A 20489-nucleotide genomic window follows, 5' to 3' on the forward strand; every position below is an offset into this window, starting at 1 on the left:
CGTGTATTCACACGAACTGGGTTATGCCCGCATTCTCCACCAGTAAACTGTTACCAGAACTGCTCTTTATTATAATGGGGAATTAGCTATAGCAGTCTGTAACTATTAATATTAAGCGAGGATCATAACCTATGTTTACGGAGGTCCCGATCCCAGACACTCCAGTGAAAAAGAGGCAGACAACGAATAAGTTCCAAACACGTGTATTAAGTGTGGCGTAATGCCTAAACTTGCACAAGCATACAGAGAACACACAAGACCTAAGAAATACAGGGTATGAAATACAGAGACGTTCGCATTAGCTGGTTCCCAACGATGATAGGGGGAATACTCACTTATCCTGGAGCGAAGCAGAGACACAGCAGCGAGGGTAGTGGTCCAATGCCAGCACTGGAACCACAGACGGACAGCAAGGAAGTCTGGATAGGGAATGGCCGAGGCACCGAGTGGTCTGGGAGACCAGCTTAAATACCCCAAAACGTACCCTGGGGCTGGTGCTGTACTTGGTGGTTCTCACAGATTAAAACAAAGGGTCTAATGGGCTACTGAATGGCTTGGATGGGCCACTTTGGTAATCAGATTGCGATAAGTGACACCTCAGGAAGAGGGGACAAAAGAGGGAGGGGGAAATCCAAGTGGGCTGAAAGGATGTTCCAGCGGACAGGGCTTGTCCTGATGTCATCAGCTTCTGGAATGCGGAGGTTTCTTTGAGATGCATTCTCTAAGTGCTTGGGATGGTCAGCACTTAGCTCTTCTCCGGGGCGGCTCCTAAGATATGCAGAGCGGGGCGAGGTACTCTCGCTGCGGACGTGGTGTGTCCGCTTCGCCGAAATGGCTTCTCAAAGCAGTCTTCTTCCCAGGATCTTCTGTCTGCCTGAGAACATGGATGCCGGCTGGGCATAGCTGGGGCTGGATAGCAGGCTGCCCGGTAGCGAGGGCAAGCTCGGCGACCGGCCCGCGGGAGGCTCCAGGCGGGAACTGACCAGGGAGCGCCTAGCCAGGCTCGCTGGAGGTTTCCCCGGCAGGCGCCCGGCTGCTAGCAGCGGCTTGGGCCCATATGAGGCAGGCTTCCATGGAGGCAGCGGGAACAACACTTTTAAAACACAGTCCAAAGCAGGGGACAGGCACGGTCCGTGGCAGATGGCAAAGCAGGCACGGGGAACATAGTCCAAAGCGCACTGGGAGGTCCAGATACAGGTCAGGGCAGGGCTGCCCAGAAAGAGAGTCCTTTTGTGCAGTTACCCAAACATGGAGTCAGTAAACTACACAGTCTACAGCAGCAGCAAGGCAATTGACACGCAGGCAGGAAACTGACACGTGTATCAGAACACACACGTGCAAAGCAGTCTTTGTGCAGCAGTGAAACAGTAATGCAGGAAACTCTAACACAGTTCATAGCAGGCTTTAAAGCAGGGGAGGGGGCCTACTTGGCAACACAAAGGAGGAACTGCACTTTAAAGAGATCAAGTCTGATAACACCAACCTCTCTCACCTAAGTCAGCAACCATAAGAAACTCAACCATACCTTATGCCTCACACGAGTGAAGTAATCTGTGTAAAAACCACCTACTTACTGAAGCTTTTAAGTACTTGCTTACATTTTTACCTATCCAACCTACCTGTGAATAAACCTTCTGTTATCTTTTAAACGTCAATAAGCCTCGTGAGCCAGTTTCATTTCTAAGAGAAACATAAACCCCTGTCTTTCCTTCTACTTAAACTTGGCTGGGTTACATCACAACCTTTACATTCATTTAGAGTGGGACAATAAAGGAAGTTAAGTTAGGGAGTGTGGCTTTGGTAGTGGAGAAGATGGACACCTGAAGAGAAAGCCCCAACCCTCCTTAATCCCTGAACCTCATTAATTAATGACCTAACAACTTTTACTTGCCAATAATATGGGCAAACAAGCATCTGAAAACCTAAGTCGAATCTTAAAACTTCTAAACAAATACAGGACTTCTTTTTGCTATCACAGACATCAAAAAATCCAGGTGGAAAAGAGGAAGAAGAAAAAATGGTGACTGAGTAAAATGACATAGGCCTGAAGACTACTCCCCCATTTGACACAGCATTAGCCTCATTATTAACAAATACGGAACAAAGAATTCTAGAAAACATGTCTGCCCTTATTAAATGTTTAACTGATCAATACACTGACTTTAAAATCTCCCTGAATACTGTCACTCAGAAAGCAGAGTGTGAGTCAGAATTAGGAATGACCTTACAAGAAGAGCTACACACACTTCAAAAAGAAAATGACTACCTTCAAGACAGAGTAATGAATTCATCGGCATGGCAGACCCATTTAAAATTTAGTGGCTTTGATGAACCAACTGACTGCCAGTGTGGACTTCTGGGGCTCTGAGCATCGGTTAGGGTAGCATATGTGATGTTCTGGAAAAAGCCTTTCACTCGTTCATCTGCCAAAGTATTAATATCCCAGGGCCAAGCTACACATGATGAATGACACTTGAACAGCAAGTGGATTGAGTGGAGGGCAAGTGAACAGGGAGAAATACACTTGCCGTTCAAGTGTCATTCGTTATGTGTAGCTTGGCCCTCAGTTAGAGATGGCAGCCTGGTTGCTGACTTGTACATGTCCATTGGTGATGCTTGCTGTTTATGACTATGGTGGACTAGAGGTGATGGAGGAGGGTTTGGCAGCAAAAGCTCTTCAAATCCAGTGGCCAAAATATGTCCAAAAGTGGCATCTAAGGGCAAAGCTACAAGTGACGAATGACACTTGAACAGCAAGTGTATTTCTCCCTGTTCACTTGCGCTCCATTCAATCCACTTGCTGTTCAAGTGTCATTCGTCACTTGTAGCTTGGTCCTTAGAGATTGTTCAATGAGCTGAGAGTGTGTATGCCCCTGAAAGTTATCTTGCATCTTTTTCAAGGTAGGAGCCTACTTTTCCAAAGTAGGATTTTTCCCATTTTTCCTTTCTCCAGAAATGCCTCTGGAAGTTGTGAACAATGAGCCCTGCTTCTCTCTCTGGACTGCATGTCCAAATTGTAAGATCTTGCTTCTGCTTGCACCTCTTTAATTCCCACATGTTAGCAGTACAGTCAAAGCAGTGAATGAGCCTGTTGATTTTTTTATTGGGGGAGGGGGTGCCACAACTGAAGATGCCAAAGCTGTACAAAAGAGATGGGCTTCACTTGAACCAAAAGGGAACCTCACTGCTGGTACTTAATATCAAAACACTGTCACACTAGCTTTTAAACTCATCCTGGAGGGTAGCTGACAGGAGCTGGAGAGCCACCAGTTTGGGACATCAGTCCAAAGGGACAATAGTAGGAGGGAGACTATGCTCACAAAAGAAGGCCGTATGTGTAGACAGAAGGGCTATGGGTTGTTGGAGAAAGAAATGTGTTCCAGATGGCTGTATGCCAATGCTAGAAACCTCTGAGCAAACATGGGTCTAAAAGACAATTTAGGTATAGTAGGTGTCTCAATAACATGATGAAAAGGGGGAAATCAGTGGGATATGATCATCCATGCACATAAACACTATTGGCAGGACAGGGAGGGATGTGCTGGGGCAGCTGATGTGTTGTATATCAAAGAAGGCATAGATTCAAATGAGATAGAAAACATTAAGGAAAGGGATTCCACAACAGAAGCAACACAGCTGAATTTAAGGTCCAAAGCTGAAGGTTTAACAAAACATTTAAATTAACTGGGCAAATGGTTACATATGAATTTGAAGCTGATGGAGAATGCATTCCCCAAGTTAGGAAAGTTACAGCCAAATGTAAAAGAATGCTTGCATGGTTAACGATCCATGTCAAGCAAGCTATGAAAAGCAAAAAAGTTTTTTTTTTTTTAAGTGGAAGGTCTGCCCCAATGAAGCAAACAGAAGAGAGCACAGGCAAAAGAAGTGTAAGTTAAAAATTAGGCATGCAAAAAGAGAATTTGAGGAAAGCATTGCTAAAATTATCAAGACAAATAATAAGAATGTCTTTCAATATATGCAGAGCAGGAAACCTGCCAAAACAGCACTTGGGCCTTTGGATGACCAATGAATAAACAGACAGCTGAAAGAAGATGAGGAGGTGGCAGAAAAGCCCAATGAATTCTTTGTGTCTCTGTTCACTGTGGAAAGCATGGCCACTGCCACAATTTTCAGTATGGGAGACTGAAAAATTGAGTGAACCATGATACAATGTTTATACAATGTTTTTAATGTTTTATGTTTAATGAAATGTTTTAAATGTTTTAATGTTGTTATCCGCCCTGAGCCTGCTTGTGGGGAGGGCGGAATATAAATATGATTAAATAAATAAATAAATAAATAAATAAATAAATACACACACCCCGCGCACAATCTCATTACCTTCACTGCGCCTGGCCTCCTCTGCCACCTTATTCTCATTATCGTCCTCCTCAAGTTCAACTGCTGTTGACGACTCTGGGTTGGTGTGGGTGACCAAAAGAACACAGTAAGTGTATAAGGAAAACAGTCAGTTCTTTGGGGACTAAGAGGCAGGGCAGCAGGGCTGAGTTTTGAAGGAAGAGGCAAAGGAAAAGAGATGAGAAACACAGACAAAGACATGCACTCTCAAGTGGCTGCTCTTGCATTCTTTTTTTCAGTGAAAGCAAGAGTGGAGGAAATTCAAATGGCCGCCTTTGCTTTAATTTTTCAGCCCAAAAAGAATTAGTAGAAATTACATACATTTTTCAGTTATTTTTTCAAATGTGCGTGGGGGAATGTATTCAGTTATGAAGTGGGATTCCACGAGGCACAATCTTATTCCCCGATGTTATTCAATCTCTCTATAAAACCTTTAGGAGAAATCATTTGTAGCTATAGAACTGGATGCAATCAATATGCAGATGGTACCCAGGTCTATATCTCACCATCCAAATCCCCTGATGATGATGTAGAGGCACTGATTTGCTACTTGAATGCTGTTGTCAAATGTCTGAAAGTAAAGAATTTGAAATTGAACCCAGACAGGACGGAAGTGATGCTGGTTGGAAAAGCAGAGACTTGAAGGATATTGTGCTTCTGACCTTTGATGAGGTTCATTTGACCCTGGCTGACTCACTGAAAAAACTAGGATTTTAGATTGGAACAAGCACTGCTTCTAGAAAGGCAAGTAAATGCTGTGGCAAAAAGGACCTTCTCCCAACTTATACCAGCCTGGAAGACGGCCCCCTACCTTGACATGACTGATCAGGCCACCTGAATTCATGCCACGGTAACATCAAGGGTAGACTGCTGTAATTCACTCTACATTTATACCCCACCTTTCTCCACAATGGGAACACAAAGCAGCTTTCATCTTTTTCCTCTCCTCCCTGCAAAGTTGATTCTGCAGGGGGCGTGTGATTGTCCCCAGGTCACCCAGTGAGATTCCAGACTGGGGATTTGAACCTGGCTCTTTCAGATCCTAGTCCCAAATTCTAACTTCTATATTACACTGGCTTTCATGGAGTGGCTGCTGTTGAACAGCAGTGAACAGCCAAGCCTGAGTGAGTCACGCAATTCAGGTGATAGCAAGTCACCTGGTGGTTGCTGCTGGGCCAGGCTCCAATGAATCCTTCCTCAATGGCTGTACTGCCCTATAAAGGACCTTCTTTCTCTGCTTTTTACTGACAGAAACCAAGGCTTCAACTCTCAATACTCCTGTAGTTGACTAGCAAGGGCAACAGAACACTATTTTGTTAAAGCTACAGGCACACTTTCTATGATTTTGAGTCTTCTTGATCACCCCCTCCCCACTCCAGTGTTTGGTGATAGTCAAGATGGGTAGCCAAAGATGGGTTAGTCTGTCTGTTAGCAGTAGAAAAGAGTCCAGTAGCTCCTATAAGACTAACAAAATTTGTGGTAGGGTATGAACTTTTGTGAGTCACAGCTCACTTTTTCAGATACAGTTTTTAAAAGATTCTGTGTTGGACTATCATTGTGTGCTGTACTTCACATTCTCAAATATTGTGCAGTAGAATTATTAAATGTTGGGTGGAAGTATCATTAGCAATACTATTCAATGTGATGTCACTAGGGTCTGCCCTATGAGTCTCAAGGATCGAGATACAAAGAACCTGGCAAATGTAATTCTACCTGAAGAGCATTCTTCAACTGTTAGAAGAGAATCCAAGTATTCTCTGCATACTGTAAGCACAAAGTAGGCTATAGATGCTGGTACATGTTTTGAAGAATAATGGCTTGCCCATCCAAGTGCTATAAATTCCACAAACTACTGGCTACTGTCAGTTTCACAGAGGACTGGAAGAAGAGTTAAATCATTAACAGCTTCAGATATTGATTTCCTAAGAGATGCAAAAGATGAGAACTGAGTATTTCATGTTATACAGAAATGGTTGTTGATATTCAAGTGAGATGAAGAAAAACAGTCTGTTTTCCTCTGTCATTTAGTAGCGCTGACATTAGATTATTTTTCATTTACTTTTGGAAATCGATTAATAACAGACAGAACTGACATTTATGTACTTCTAATTGCATCCATTTATGCAATGCATCTACAACCACTTTCAGAAATTACTTACTTACATACTTTATAGTCTGCCTTTCTTGCTGAGACTCAAGGTGGATTACACACTTTAAAACAATGCAATAAGAACAATAGAGAACACCAGGGCTTTTTTCTGGGGAAAGAGGTGGGGGAAATTCTCACCCTGGGTAACTCCCAGGAGGAGGTGGTGCACCTCTCAATACATGTGTGGTCCTGGGACAGCACGACGGCGTCACTTCTGGGAAGTGATGTAATCACGCAGGTGTGGCCGCCCCAAGAGTGTACCTATGCTCCATGGGGGGGGTCCAATTTGGCCCGGAACGGGCTGCTCTGCCATGAAGGAACACTCCTCCATCCGGCAGTGGCCGGATCTGGGCCATTATGAGTCCAAATTGGGCCGAAAGAGGCCCCAAATGGCCTGGATCAGCCAGGAACAGGCTATTACCACACAGGAGAACACTCCCCCACAGGGCAGCGGCCTGAACCTGGCTGTTTAGGGCATGGTCTGGGCCATTCTGGGGCCAAATTGGACCAAAACGGTCCAGAAATATCCCGGATCAACCTGGAAAGGGCTGCTGCCACACGGGAGAGCACTCCCTAGCCAGGCAGCAGACCGATCTTGGCCATTTTGGGCTCAATCCTGCCCATTTGGGAGCTGAATTGGGCCCCAAATGGCCAAGATTGGGCAGCTGCTGGATGGGGAAGTGTTTCCCCACCCAGCACAGACCTGGTCCTGGATGTTTTGGGCCCAATCTTGGCCATTTGGGGCCTTTTTTTGCCATTTTGGGCCCAATTCAGGCCCCAAATGGCCAGGATCTGGCCTGAAATGGCCAGGATTGGGCCGCTGTTGGGTGAGGGAGGGTTCCCTTGTCCAGCACTGGCCTGATGCTGGCCATTTTGGCCCCAATTGGCCCCAATTCACTCCCAATTTGGCCCAAATTGGGCACTGGAACCTGCCTGATGCGGCCCGTTTCGGCCCCAATTGGGCCCAAATAGCCAAAAGGAGCCCAAAATGAAAAGGATTGGGCTGTTGCCAGGTGGGGGAGTCTTCCCCTGTCTGGCAAATGCCCAATCCTAGCTGTTTTGGGCCTTTTTTTGGCCATTTTGGGCCCAATTCAGGCCCCAAATGGCCAGGATCTGGCCTGAAATGTCCAGGATTGGGCCACTGCCAGGTGGGGGAGGGTTCTCTTGCCCAGCACCGGCATGATGCTGGCCGTTTCGGCCCCAATCCAGGCCATTTTGGCCCCAATCCTGGCTGTTTTGGTCCCTAAGTGGGCCCAAAATGGCCAGAATGCCCCCAAAATAGCCCGGATTGGGGCCAAACTGGCCTGGAATGGGCAGCTGCCTGATTGGCCAGATCCTGGCCATTTCAGCTCAGGTCTCGGCCATATTGAGCCCTAAATGGGTCCAAAATGGCCAAAACTGCCAGGCTCAGGGTTGTTTTGAGAATAAAATGGAGAACAATTCTGGTGTTGTCAAGGGGTGTGGCACATGCTTATGAGTTATGCTAATGAGTTGTGCTAATGAGTTATGCTAATGAGTTCCTGCAGCTCTTTTTCTACGAAATGACCCCTCCTCACAACACCCCTATGAGGCAGCTTAGGCTAAGAATGTGTAACTGGCCCAGGATCACTGAGTGAACTTCCATAGAGTCTCAGCAAGAAAGGCAGGTGATTTGAACCCAGGTCTTACAGACCTAGTCAGAAACTCGAACCATTACATGTGGCTTTCATATGGTGGCTACTGTTGAACAATAGCGAATAGTCCTGGCAGAGTCATGCAAGTCGCTTGGTATCAAGTCACTTGTCCAGTGGTTGTTGTTAGGCATGGCCCAGTGAGCCATCGAATGACATGGACTAAAAATTTTACTTACAGTCTACTTTGATGCTCTTATTGTCCTCCTTCCTTGGTGTTGTGTGTGTATGTTTGTTTATATGTCTATTTAATTGTATTTATAGATACATTTTAAATGTTATTTTAATGTTTTAAATGTTTTAATATCTGTTGTTTGTGGCCTTGGGAATGCTACTGGGGTGAAAGGCAGCATAGGTTTTAAATAAATAAATTAAAAACAAAAAGAGAGAAAGTCTTGCTGCTGAATTCAATGTGACTTATGTTGAAGTAAGTGGTCATAAAGTCTTGCAACACCATGGCCGTTTCCAGATGGCTTACCTGAAGCCGCTCCATGCCGCTATGTTGTGGATCGTGCCAGGGAAAACGTGAAATAACGCGTTTTCTTGCGCGAGTTTTGCGCGACGTCATGCAAAACTTGTGCGAGAAAACGGGATATTTCGCGTTTTCCCCGGCACGATCCACAACATTGCGGCATGGAGCGGCTTCAGGTAAACCATCTGGAAATGGCCCATTTTTTCAACAAACATTATTAGTTAAAAATTGGCACGCCATTTTATTGGAAGGGTGAATATTAATAAATGCATAATTTATTTTGCATATTTGCATTATTCATCATTAATCAGGAGAGCGCATAATCCTCAGTGTAATCAATTATTATTTACAGAAGGAATCATTACATACATTTAATTATGCTTAAAATTTTCATACACTTAAATCCCCAATTTAAATGAATGTTTACCCATGAATGTCTGTTCATATTAAGATAATGCACAAAATGACATTTGTCTGCTGCTGCTAATCTTCCAGTTTGAAGTCATGCTGTCGTTTTTTAGCAAGAAAGTTGATTTACAGTGAGTGGGGCTTGAAAAAACTTAGTCAAAATACTGGGCATAGTGTAAGCATAATTTTTACTCTTTGCATGAAGACCTATTCCTACTTTTTGCTTTTAAGTAACAAAACATTCCTTCAAGTTAATTTCTAAAATCATAATGTTGATGTTATATAACTCCTTTCCTTCAAGGAAAACATGGATAAATCAACCCTAGATTCCACATCCTATGTCAGGCCAAAGTCAAACTATATGTGATACACTGTGGTTGCCAAGAACTTAAATCTTTCTGAAATTCCAAGAGATGTATTGTGTTTATGGATGACTGTCACACAGGCTGATGAACTGCATTTGGTTTGGGGTGATTCTCAGTTGTGTATGAAATACCCTTTATAGACAAACAAACATATGCTTAAAAACTACTGCTACAGGGCTTATTCTAAGGCATTATCCAGGAACCGTTGAACCATCTAGCGTGGTGTTTATTCAGGCCTGGCATATATCTCAGAAGGGTATTGGGTTTTCCAAGCTACCAGCAATGATGACAATCTCTAGCCTTGGAAACCATAATGTCATGGATGATAATAAGAAAGCAGCTGAAAGATGGTTGCCCCAGCACTCCCAAATACATGAGACAATAAAGACTAAGACTACTGAGTGAGTGTTCAATTAGTTTTACTTATTTATATGAATTAATTTAAATGGTTAATCTACGTCACTGTTTATTTAAATAAGCTGACCATTTTGAAGGGGGACTGCGCTAGGCAATTGCTCTGAGTGTCCACTGGTCAGATCCACCCTAGCTCCAAACTTGGTTAGCAGTTATCGCTGGCCTTGTTCATCCCATCCTGCTCACCTATTCTGTGCCAAGAGGTGGATAGCTTCATCTGCCTTCCCTGATGGGCTGCAAGGCACCTACTAGATTCAAGAGTTGCCGCTCAGCACCCAGGGCATTCCTTCACAGCACCACTCAGCTACATGGCATGTGATGGCCTGTTCCAAACACACATTCTATCACTGTGACCCCTCAGAGTGTTGGCCATCCTGAGCAACCTGCCCTATTCCTGCAACTAGTTGTGGCCTAATCAGGCCTATTTGAATGACTTCCAAGCACAGAGCAGGTGAAAAAAGGGGCTACACCATCGCCAATCAGAATACTCCTCCCCCCCCAAAAAAATTCCTGTTTGGACACATAATGGCTACCAGCTAGTCTGGTAGTATAGCCTGGAAGGGAGTGTGGGCCTGCTGAGAAGAAGGTGCAAGTAAGCCAATAGCTTCTTGTTGCCATTCCCTAATTGGCTGAGACTCCTTAACCCCACCAATAATGTCACATGTCCCATTTGCATTAATCTGGGCTGGGCCAAATTGAATCCATGGCATTAATGCCATGAATCTCTCTTATTGCAAGGTGTGCTCTTCTTCTGTCCTTTCTGCAACTCAAACATCACCTATGTCAAACTGGAGGTGCTCCAACACTTTACTAGATTCTATTCACAAGTTCCGCCAGACAGAGCTGTTCTGCCAGGCATATGGTTGACGCTGGGCAGGGGCCCCCCACCGGTCGAATAGAGGAGATCATCCCTACCTATCAGGAAATAGCTACCACCCAACCCTTTTGTGATATTCTTTTAGGGACGGTTGGATGATGGATTATATGAATTGTTTCTGTGCTGCTGCTTTTTGTACTCTGTATTTCAGATTTTAAATGATAAATTATTGTCTATTGGTTTTAAAGTTGAAATGCTAAAGTTTTTTTATAATGTATATGATGTAATCCACCCTGAGTCTGCTGATGCGGGGAGGGCAGAATATATATAAATAAATAAATAAGTTATCTTGTTGAGATAATAAATGTAGCCAATGATCTGAAAAACTATAATAATGTCTCCAAGTCTTTTATATTCTGGTGATATGAGTGGAAATGGCAAAAATTTTGTCAGTACGTGGAGCAGAATGTCAACTCTAATATATAATCAATGTTAACCCATAGTGCCTGACTTTTCAGAACAGAATATACTTCTGCAATAAATGTAGACAAATGGATGCCATCTCAAATCTGAGCCACGAATCGTGGTCTGTATTTTCGAATCCAACACTTAACTCAGTAAAGAATTTAAACTCACTGCTAGGTCAATGTCCAATCAAGTGCATGAAAATTTTACCCAGGATACTGTTAATTATACCACCTTATATTACACAAAAAAGTTTGTGGTTACTAGAAGTCTCTGGCATTTAAAGTACCTTTGGCATTTAAAGTGTGTCTTTCTACTTTCTCTGCATTTCATGGAGTTTCCTGTCAATGAAGTATCTAATATTAATTGCAAAAGTGCACACTTCAGTTAAGTATTTCCAGGTGGTGCATGCTACAAAATCAGAAGTACTGTTTTTATACAGAAACAGATCAATTGAGAAAAGATTACTAGAGCTCTTTTGTGGGGCTACACTTGACGACAGTTGAGAATGTAATTCTGATATGAGAGAACAGTTGCTGACTTCCTTGAAGAAAATATGTCATTGATAATTAGGGATACTCACAAAATTTCCTACTGCTATGTAGATGACCCAACTATGATCTGCCCATTTACACAGAAATTGATCTGAATGTACTTTTCACTTTCAATGAGATAGATCCAAACAAATTTTCCAATGGTGAAAAAGGGAGAAGGGGGTCCTCTTTGACCATCAAAACAGCTTATGCTGAGACTCACAAGGCATCCATGTACAAAAGCCATGGGAGATGGAAGCATGGAGGGTAACTGGGTAAGTCCGAGTGAAAATACAATCAATTGTACTGCCTAGGGTTATTTATTTAAAAGATTTCTATGCTGCCTTTCCACCCAAGGTGGCAAACATCAAGGCATTAAAACAATTAAAACTACATTTAAAATGTTTATGTAAAATATTTAACAGTACGATAAAAATATATAGACATACAAATACACAGCCAAGGAGGAGCGCCAATAAGAGTTTATTAGGGGTACACCAAATAAACCAAAAATGTCTTCACTTGCTAGCAGAAGAGAATGACAGCAGGACACAGATCAATCTCCCTGGGGAGGGAAATCCAAAGTTTTGGTGCCACAATTGAGAGGGCCCTTTCTTGCGTTGCCATCCACCTAGCCACAGATGGTGGGGATACACATAAAGCAAGGCCTGTGAAGATTGGAGTGATATCCTGTAACTCATTCCAGTCTCATTCTGATTGTAGCATTCTGTATCTCCTGTAGCTTCCAAACAGTCTTCAAGGGCAATCCAATCTACAGCTAATTGCAGTAATCTAATCTAGCTGTTACCAGGGCATGTACCACAGTGACAAGATTTTTTTCCACCCCAGAAGGCCGCAGTCACCAGCAGGAGCTAGTAGAAGGCACTTCTGGCCACTGCTGTCACTTGTTTATCTAACAGGAGGCCTGGGTCCAGCAGCACCCCAAAGCTATGAACCTGTTCCTTTAGGGGAATTGCCCCCCCCCATCCAGAATAGGCATGATGCATTTATGTGTTGGTTTTAATGGCTTTTAAGATGATTTTTAAAATTTGTATGTTTTAAATTTGTTAGGTGCCTTGGTGGCCCTATGAGAGCAGAAAGGTGGCATAATAATTTTTAAATAAATAAATAAATAAAATCCCTATTTTGTGGTCAAGCCAACCTCCCACCAGTAACATTTCTGTTTTGTAGAGGTTAAGTTCAGCTTGTTATCCCTTATCCATTTCAAATATGCCCCGTAGTAAGGTTGTTAAGGTATGGATTTTCTTTTTCTGAATTTTTTTTTAGATATAGTTCCTCTTATTCTGTTCCTCTTTCAAAAAAGGCATTCTCTTTGATTTGTCATTAATTTTTCTTTGAGTTTTTTAAACTGTGCGTTAGATTTCATCACTGATAGATTTGTGCCTGTTGTGCCATTGTAATATGATACAATGGGTCAAAAGCAGTCTGGTGCAGCAAGGATGTGTTCAGACCAGTCCTGGCTTGTGTTTAATTATTAATTATTTCTTTAACAGCTCATGTTGTTCTTAATTTTTCAACTACGCTTGTAGTATATAAATAAATAAATGCATTACTTCTTAGAGATCTAAATCAAATCTTCTTCATGAAAGAGAAATTCATTTGAAACTGACTCAAGTCTCTTAAAAAGGAAATAGAAATGGATTGCTGGATTTCAGGGACAAATTTGGCATAGAGGAATTAAGAGAATTTCACTTAACTACCCTACATCCAGGCAGACAAAACTTTGTGGAAACCCGTAAGCTAGAGTGGAGCAGCAATTCCCCAGTACTACACGCCAAAAACTTTGAGACAGGGCCAAAACCTTTGCAGAACAGTGACTCCAAGTCCCAACCCCAAAAGATGGCCTAGAAGGATACCATGATCATTGATATCAGAAACCAAGAGGTTCAGGAGAATCAACACACTCCCACTATCCATCTCCCAGTGCAGGTCACCCACCCAAATCAATTTCAGTCCCATGAACAGGCCTGAAACCAGATTGGAAGGGATACAAAAATTCAGTTCATTTAGGAATCTCTGAAGTTGCCCAGCATCCACTCGTTCAGTCAAATCGCTCAGGAATGGTCCATTTGAGATGGGACAGTAGTTATTTAACTCTCCTGGATCCAGAGGAGGTTTCTTTAGCAGTGGATCCACCACTGCCCACTTCAAAGCAAGGGTGACTTTCACCCTTCTCAGAGAGGTATTTGCTCTCTCTGGGACCCCCCCCCCCTTTCCTTCCATTAATATGTTTGTGAGTGTTTGGCATGTTGCTTCACTGCATTTGTTACCAACTCCACAGTACAGAGCATGCAACTTCTCACTCATGCAAGTGTTCACATAGCCTGATTGAGTTCTACTACCTACCCACACTCCCTCCTTGCTGTGTAACTGCTCTGCTCAGCAGGCAATTGTTTTTATAAGTAGATAACTCACAAAACATATAAATAAATAATCAATAAATGTGTTTCAATAAAATCCTTTGGTGTTTGAATAAATAGCTCTTAGCAAACTGAATGGCTGCCAATCAGTTTGAATCAGCAGTATCTTTGCATATGCAGCTTTGAGAAAACCCAATGCAAGGCTTTGCAGCTGCTTGGCACAAACCAAGCAGAGTGAATGATCAGCTCACATCTTGCTGCCTTCCAGCATAGTAAGTTCAACTGTTGAACAGCTGAATGTGTTGGTAGCAAATTTGCAGTGTTCCTACAGAGGACATCTGTTTGGTCCCAGTGGGAATAGGACACTGGACTAGATGGACTTTTAGTCTGACCCAGAAGGAAGCTTCTCATTTTCTTGTACTATGAACTGTAAATACCTAAGCTGAATCTTCAGAATGTGGCATTAATGGTGCCACATATATATATATTAATGGTGATAAATAAGTCTTTGGTGGTGGAAAAAAACCTTGCTGGGTCAGAAATCTCACTTCGTCTACAACACTGGATTGAAAGTAAAGTGTAATCATTTTATATACCTATGCTAGTTATGATGTTTCCTGATTTTACACAAACGTTGATACTCTAATGAGAAAATGTCATTGTTAAGGAAGGATTGGCCCATTAATATACTTGTTAATCCTATTTTAACATTATAGGCAAAATCATTTTCTTTAAACTGTACTCCAGAAAAGATTATCAGGTTTTTGCCCTTTGCAACAATGGGTTTTTCATAAAATATGAACATTTATTAAATAGTATATCAAAATAGCAAATTATGTGTTACTATGAATATAGAAATTATGTCAGGTATATATGTAGTGTTACTTACAGTGCTTGCTTATTAAAAGCATATATTTTGAAGATTGCAGCTATACACTGTTAAACTACGTGGATGTCATATTAAGCACTATGTACAGCAAAATGCTTTTGTAAGCTGTATTCTCTTGCAGCTTGCTGGATGTCATGTTTCCCACTAGATAGATTTTCAGAATAATAGATGATAAGGGATCATTGGCTCATTGGGGTTTTTTGCGGGGAGGGGTGAATGTAAGAGGGAATCTGTTTGGTATGAAAACAGGGAAGGATAAAATAGCCTAAAGTCATGCCAGAAGTCAGATAACTAAAAGATAAGAAATAGACAACAGGTCAGCAGGTCAGGATCTCTGCAGGCAGCCCCATAGTTCACCAAGAGCATTGTTAGGGTCACACAAGTAGTCATTACAATGCAAGGTAAATGCAAAGATAAAGGCAAAGGCAAGTATTGCATACAGAAAAAAGTTGGGTAACAAGATCCATTAGACTGTAGAAATCTCAACCTATCTACAAGTTGTTCAGACTAAATGGTCCGGTCTGGAGGTAAAAGCTTTATATCTTCAAGGAAGATGACATTGGCCTCGTTAGTCAGTTGATCTCAGTGCATCTCACTGGTCCCTCCAGACTGTGTGCAGTTCTCCAGCTGGCCATCTCCAGAGTGGTTTTACAGTCAGGAGAGATGGTACTAAACGGGGCCATGTTAATCTTCTCTGTATCATTCCAATTTTAGTATATGTGCTGCCGAAGCAAGCAAATAGATAGACTCTCTGAGAAAAATATTAAAAGTACACAAGGCAAATTGCCAAATACCCTTTTTGATATGATAGACAATTAGGACTTGATGGACATATGGAGACAGGAACATGGAAATTCAAAAGAATATATTTATTTTTCTGAGAGGCATAGATTTTTTTCAAGAATTGATATGATTTGGATCTCTAGAGACTTAGCTGCCAAGGTTTGTAAAGCTGAGATTTTACCAAAGGCTTTCTCTGATCATAACCCTGTAAGGTTGATTTATAAAAGCAAACCCATAACTTTTTAGATGGAGATTAAATGAAATATTATTACAGAAAGAAGAAATTGTGGCTGACTGTAAAAAAAAAGTTAAAATATTTTTTTGAATAGGCTATTTTAAGTTCATATGGCATGGGGAAAAAACAAGAGTTAAAGGTATTACAAGATGTGAAGGGAAGAGAAGGACTGGGTTTACTTGATTTGAAATTATTTTTTGCTGCTTGCTGTTTAATGTGGAAGAAATAATGGTTGTTGTTGAGAAATAACAGGTGTTTAGAACTGGAAGGATATGACTTGAGATTCAGGTGGCATGCTTATTTGTGGTACGATAAAGTTAATGTGGATTTTAAAAACCATTACATTAGACTAGCGGCAAAGCCCATTGCGGGGGAAAATACAACGGGCTCTAGAAAGGGGAGTGCGGCAGGCAGGCATTCACTCCTCTTCCATCACTGATTCCATCTGGGAAAGGAGGGGGGTGGGCATTGTCATCTACTGCACACCTGAACTGCTTGATCTCGGCCATGTGAAGGGGTGGTGGGCTTTGCTACCTGCTCCATGCCTGATACATGTCGGGTAAAGGGGGGGGGCATTGCCTCCTGTTCTGTGCCTGACTATGGCTGGGTGAAGGGGAGCAGGGCATTGCCTCCTGCTCCACTCCTAATACCAGCTGGGTTAAGGCTGGGGTGGGCATTGCCACCTGCTCCACTTTTGAACCCAGTCGAGTGAAGAGGGGTGGGCATTGCCATCTAATTTGCTCCTGATCCCAGCTGGGTGAAGGGGGGTGGGTATTGTCACCTGCTCTGCTCCTGGTCTCAGCTGGGTTAAGGTGGGGGGTGGGCATTGCCACCTGTTCGTCTCCTAACACCTGCTGTGTTAAGGCAATGGGTGTTAAGGCAACCTGCTCTGCTTCTGATCCCAGCTGAATGAAGGGCGGTGGGTATTGTCAAGTGCTCTACTCCTAATACCAGCTGGGTTAAAGTTGGGGTGGCATTGCCACCTGCTCTGCTCCTAATAACAGCTGTGTTAAGGTGGGAGGGGGAATTCCATCTGCTCTGCTAATACCAGCGAACAGGTGGGCACTGCTATCTGCTCTGTTCCTAAAACCAGCTGGGTTAAGGTGGGGGGGGGGATTGCCAACAGCTCCGCTCGTAATACCAGCTGGGTTATGGCAGGGGGCGGGCATTGCCAACTGCTCTGCTCCTGATCCCAATTGGTTCAAAGGGGGGCGGGCATTGCCACCTGCTCCACTCCTAATATCAGCTTTGTTAAGGTGGGGAGAGGACATTGTCACCTGTTCCACTCCCAATACCAACTGGGTTAACAGGGGGAGGGGTGGGCATTGCCACCTGCTCTGCTTCTAATACCAGCTGAGTTAAGGTGGCGAGAGGGCATTGCCACCTGCTCTGCTCCTAATACCAGCTGTGTTAAGGTGGGGAGTGGGCATTGCCACCTGTTCCACTCCTAATATCAGCTGGGTGAAGGTGGGAGGCAGGCATTGCCACCTGCTTCTGTAGGATGTGGATTTAATGAAAGAGATTTCATATACATTTCCATACCTTTAAGTATTATGCACTCTTACTATTCTCAGGAGCTGTTGTAGTATTTGTAATGCAACTTGAAAGAAAATGAAACTTGAAACAAAAGGACCAAAGAAGAATGAATGGTAAACATGTTAATCACTGTGAGATCTGAGAAATATCAGTACAATGCTTGCTATATGGTAGACAGGCACCTGTCACAAGCACCTGCTGTATGATTGTAATACAGAAAGCTCTTTGTAAGAACTGTCTATGCAAAATGTTGCAATAAAAGCAAACTAGGATTATAAACATCTCTCTCAGGGTTGAGAGAGAGAAACTGCAAAACTGGGGCCAGGGGCTGTAACCACAAGTACATTCCAATAGCTTTCCACCCACGGAACTCAGCTCCTTGAAAGACCCCAAGGTTGCAAGAAGCAACTTTAGGGTGCCGCCATTAAAAAATACATTGGCAAAAGGAGTGGGCAGGAATAAGCCCATAAGAAGAGATGTGTGAGAGAGGAAGGAAGATGTTCCTCTCTGAGATAACACCAAGGACAGATAAGAAATTGTAATCTTGCAATTTCTGCTGCTGACCTAAGTTGCTTCTTCCAGTCAGAATACCCCTGGACATTTGTGTCATGATAGGTGGTCCCCCCTTCTGTGCCAATGCGGGACCCCTGTATTCTGCAAGCCAATAAGATAACAAATATTATAATTAACCAAAAGGTATTAATTGCTTTGCATTGCTATTGTAACTCTGATGAGTGCTGAGCACGAGGAGACCTTTTCCTGTTCATATAATAATTGTTCATCCATTGTTTAATAAACAACCATATATTGCTTCAATCTACAGGACTCTGTGGTTTCTCTTATTGTGATTGGCTAGAGGGACACCCAAGGCACAAGTTTGTGCTCAACACTCCCATCTTGCTCCCAGCCTGGGCTTCCCACCATGGCACATTTTCTGGAGCGACATGGTGCCTTGCCTATGGCAGCACCCTTTGGTGGTGCACCAGGGTATAAAGTGAGGTGTCTGAATTTCAGGTGTCTGAAATTTCAGGTATTTCTGGTGTCTGAAATACGCTTACTCAATTATATAGTAAGATGTGCCATTCTGAGAATATGGAATAAATCTGACTATGTCAGAAAACACTCTTGTGACTCTCAACACAGGAAGCATTTTATAGGCGAGAAATGAGAACTAAGCAAAAGTGGCTATCCTACTGGAACATATTAGACTTTCCCCAAGGAGATTGTAAAATGAAGGTAAGAGAAGATTTGATAGCACAAATTGTTGCAAAAAGGGTCGTTGGGGGAGTGGGGGGAGGTAGCTGTGAATGTCCTGCATTGTGCTGGGAGTTGGGCTAGAGGACGCTTGGCTCCCTTCCAGTTCTCTGTTTCTCTGTTTCATATCACCCAGGTTCTGTAGTTGATTTTGAACCTAGAAAGAAGCCCTTTTGCAACAACCCCTGCACTGCAAAGCAGCTATACAGATATGGACGTGCGGGATTCTGATCCTGCATCTGCCAAGCCTGCTCAAAATCCAGTTTCCTGAAAAGAGGTTAGTTTTAACCCAGCCCTCCTGCATATGACAGAGACATTCTCTGTATCTCCTTGCAATGTTAGTTGATTAATAGATGTATAACATGCATGTGCCTTATTTAGGCCTGAAACACAGCTGAACCTTTGTTTAACTACTCTCAAGTCTGAAACGATCTTACATGTCCTCTTTTAGACAGCAGATCTTGACCTTGGTGCATGCCAGGCATGGCAAATAAGGTTTGACTGATCTTCTTTGGGATTCTGAAGAAAACATCCCCTGTTGTAATGAGACTGTCTTGTTTTGATCTACATTAGGAAATAGTATGTTAGTTTCTAAAGATTTTCTTGTCCCAGGAGGAATAGGATGTACAACTTGTTGCAGCCTTTTGAGCCAATCTAAGTGGTTTGCTTTTGCAAGTGGAAAATCTTCAATATCTCAGGTATTTCCATGGCTTCCTGGTTTACCTGTGGAGTATAAAAAGATTAGAGAATTCTCAGGATGAATCCCACTGTGTTCAAAGTCCTCTTTAAAAGGACAGGCAAGGAACTATGTTTCAGGAATAGTTTCTCTTCTACAGGAATACTGCTAGAAACAAACACCAGCCTTTTCAGACTTATTTTGTATTGACTTGTTATAAATTTATTTGTTGAACTGTTTATTTTTTTAACTAAATGGTCTGTTAATTGTTTCCCAGAGAAGTGGCATAGAATTTTGTTAAATTAAAATAAACTTTAAAACAGTAAAAAAAAATTCACACATATGTTAGATGTTCTTAGCAAGATTATCAAATAGCCTTCTGTCTTTTTCTCATAACACCATTTATTTATATAAATGGCTCTCTGAGACTAATAAATGCTGTAACCAGAGGGATTTGCAAGTTCTCCTGCAGCTTTTAATGTCAATGTTACAAACAATGATTTGTCTATTACAAGGTTTGGTCTAGTACAAAGGTTTGCTGAACTACAAGAGACCCCAATTATGAAGAAATGCCTGTTTGAAAAACTGGTATGTCTTCAGTTTTCAGTCCATATTTTTCTTTGTTGATCTATTGTTCCCGGGGAATGTGATTACTTTATCTTTGAATGCTTTTGTTCTGAACAAGAACAAAAATAAACTGTGGTGTAGCCTGTGTTCCATCTTCATTTATCACCCTGGATATCTAACAAAATCAATTTGATTTTCTTGTTGTTGTTGTTGTGAATATCTTTTCCTAAAGAAGTACCTGCAGGATTCAAAGGCTTCCAAACAAGTGGTTGATTCAATAAAAATATAACGTCATTCATTCAGTGCAGGCGAAAGCTGCTGTCTTCTGTCTTGTACTATTATGATTTCAAACTTCATATGTAGGTAGCTACATGATGACAGTATTTTTTTAAACTGTAAGCCACCTCAAGCAGCATTCTGAGGTGGCACAGAAATATTCTAAACAAGCAAACAAGGTGCGATTTGTCCCCTCCTCTTGAGCCTCTACGGCAGCAGCAACCTCTGGTTCTAGTAACT

General features: G+C 42.5%; 1 pseudogene; it reads right to left on the reverse strand.

The window, feature by feature from the left end:
* Positions 1-15597: 15597 nt before the first annotated feature.
* LOC129337191 (U6 spliceosomal RNA) lies at positions 15598-15660 on the reverse strand (annotated as a pseudogene).
* Positions 15661-20489: the final 4829 nt, after the last annotated feature.

This window comes from Eublepharis macularius, chromosome 10, assembly GCF_028583425.1.
Source record: "Eublepharis macularius isolate TG4126 chromosome 10, MPM_Emac_v1.0, whole genome shotgun sequence".
Lineage (NCBI taxonomy): Eukaryota > Metazoa > Chordata > Lepidosauria > Squamata > Eublepharidae > Eublepharis > Eublepharis macularius.